Source organism: Cucumis melo, unplaced genomic scaffold, assembly GCF_025177605.1.
Source record: "Cucumis melo cultivar AY unplaced genomic scaffold, USDA_Cmelo_AY_1.0 utg000898l, whole genome shotgun sequence".
Lineage (NCBI taxonomy): Eukaryota > Viridiplantae > Streptophyta > Magnoliopsida > Cucurbitales > Cucurbitaceae > Cucumis > Cucumis melo.
In genome coordinates, this window is record NW_026124280.1 from 1 (window position 1) to 2,500 (window position 2,500).

Here is a 2,500-nt window from a genome sequence, read left to right on the forward strand (position 1 = left end):
AAGCTCGTGTGCAAGTCAAGGCCCAAGGCCGAGGCCTTGGAGTACAAAGCACGGCCATGGGCGCGCGCGCCGTGCGTCAGTGGGCGTCTGTGGGTCGCCCGCTGCATGCCCGTGCGTCTGCGGGGGGGGGCGTGCGCGCAGGGTGCCGCGCGCGCCATGCGTCTGCGGGCGTGGGGCGCGCGCCGCAAGCCCATGCGACTGCAGTGGGGCGTGCGCGTAGGGTGCCGCGCACGCGATGCTTGTGCGAGCGTGGGGATCCGTCTAAGGGGCGTGCGTGCTTGGCTTGTAAGTGGCAGATGAGCCTTGTTGCCAAGATCCACCGAGATTCATCTCGACCCTACCCACACACAACTCATTTATTTCTTCCAATTGCCATGGAGGTCATATCTTATGTAAAAGGACGAAAAACATAAGTGTTAGTGAGGGGTTGGCTTTGGACCTAGAAAAAAAAGTTGAAGCAAATCATCTTTGAATGCCCAAGAATAAGATAGTGTGCTCGTGTGCAAGTCAAGGACCAAGGCCGAGGCCTTCGAGTACAAAAGCACGGCCATGGGCGCGCGCGCCGTGCGTTAGTGGGTTTGTGTGAGTCGCGCGCTGCATGCCCGTGCGTCTGCGGGGGGCGTGCGCGCAGGGGGCCGCGCGCGCCCATGCGTCTACGGGCGTGTGTGGGGCGTGCGCCGCAAGCCCAGGCGACTGCAGTGGGGCGTGTGTGGGGGCGCGCGCCCGCATGCCCATGGCCGAGGCTTGCACACGAACGCCTAGGGTGCCCACCATGCGCCATGCCCTTCGGGCGTGTGTGGGGCGTGCGCGCAGAGTGCTAAGCGCGGCATGCGGTCTGCGGGTGTGTGTCCCGCGCGCCGCATGCCCAGGCGTCTACGTGGGGACGTGCGCGCAAGCCGCGCGCAGCATGCGTCTGCGTTTGGGCGTGACCACCCACGTCTAGAATTCATGGAAAAAAACTCTATGGAGGGTTGTTGGAACAAACCCGTGCCCCCACCGTGCATGCCCCACATGCCCACCGAGCATGCAGCATGCGCGCCCCCATGCGCACGAATGCGGCACGGCCATGGGGCGCGCGCGCCCGCATGGCCATGCGTCTGCGTGGGGGCGTGCGCGCAGGGTGCCGCGCGCGCAGGGTGCCGCAATGCCCACTCAACACACAAATGTGATGTCAAACCTATGTTCTAGTGCTTGGATTGTTATGAAATTTTTTCTGGGATCTAAAAAATGTAAACAAAGGATGTCCTCCAAAAATTAGTATTTTTGGAAACGTTTTACTATTTTTAAATTATTTTTAATTTTTTAACAATAAAAATTCATAAAATATTATTGGTTGGTTCAAAAATTATGAAACTTGTTTTCCACACTCATTTGAATGTCTAAAACATAATACAATCAAGTCCCCGGTCATAATAATAACACAATCAAGATTTATGGCATGGGTGGTGACATTTCGGCTTTTTCATATGCAAGCCTGCCAGACCCAAAAAAAAGCCAGAATGTACTATATAGGGGGGCGACCTGCCCTGCATGGGGCGGGGCGCGGGGGGTACCCCTATGCCGCGGCGCCGACCCTTCAAGCACATTGCGCCCATCATGGGGCACATATGCTTGGGGGGTCGGCGCCGGCGGAGTGCCACCTCCGGCCGCCGGCGGCGAGTGAGAGTGGGTGTCGAGTTGATGCTCGGATGGGCTTGCGCGGACAATGCTTGCACCTCGGGTGTGGGCGGTCGCACTCCAAGCGGGCTTGTTCGTGAGGAGACGAGATAACTTGCGATTGCTTTGTGCTTGGTGGGACCGAAGGGTTCGGCCGGAGTGCCACATCCGACCGTCGGGCAAGGAGTGAGAGCGGGGATGGGCGTGCTTGGACAATGCTTGCACCTCGGTGTGGGCGTGCACTCCAAGTGTGGCTTGGTCTTGGCGATTGTTTCGTGCTTGGCGGAGGGGTTTGGCCATAACGATGGGCTTGTCCGTCGGGCAGGGAGTGAGAGCGGGTGTCGAGTTGACGCTCGGATGGGCTTGCGCGGACAATGCTTGCACCTCGTGTGGGCGTGCACTCCAAGCGGGCTTGTTCGTGAAGATACGAGATGTCTTGCGATTGCTTTGTGCTCGGTGGACTGGTTTTCGTCGGAGTGCCCACATCCGACCGTTGGGCGGGGAGTGAGAGCGGGTGTCGAGTTGATGCTCGGATGGGCTTGCGCGGACAATGCTTGCACCTCGGTGTGGGGCGTGCACTCCAAGCGGGCTTGTTCGTGAGGAGACGAGATAACTTGCGATTGCCTTTGTGCTTGGTGGACGAAGGGTTCGGCCGGAGTGCCACATCCGACCGTCGGGCAAAGGAGTGAGAGCGGGGATGGGCGTGCTTGGACAATGCTTGCACCTCGGTGTGGGCGTGCACTCCAAGTGTGCTTGTCTTGGCGATTGTTTCGTGCTTGGCGGAGGGGTTTGGCCATAACGATGGGCTTGTCCGTCGGGCAGGGAGTGAGAGCGGGTGTCGAGT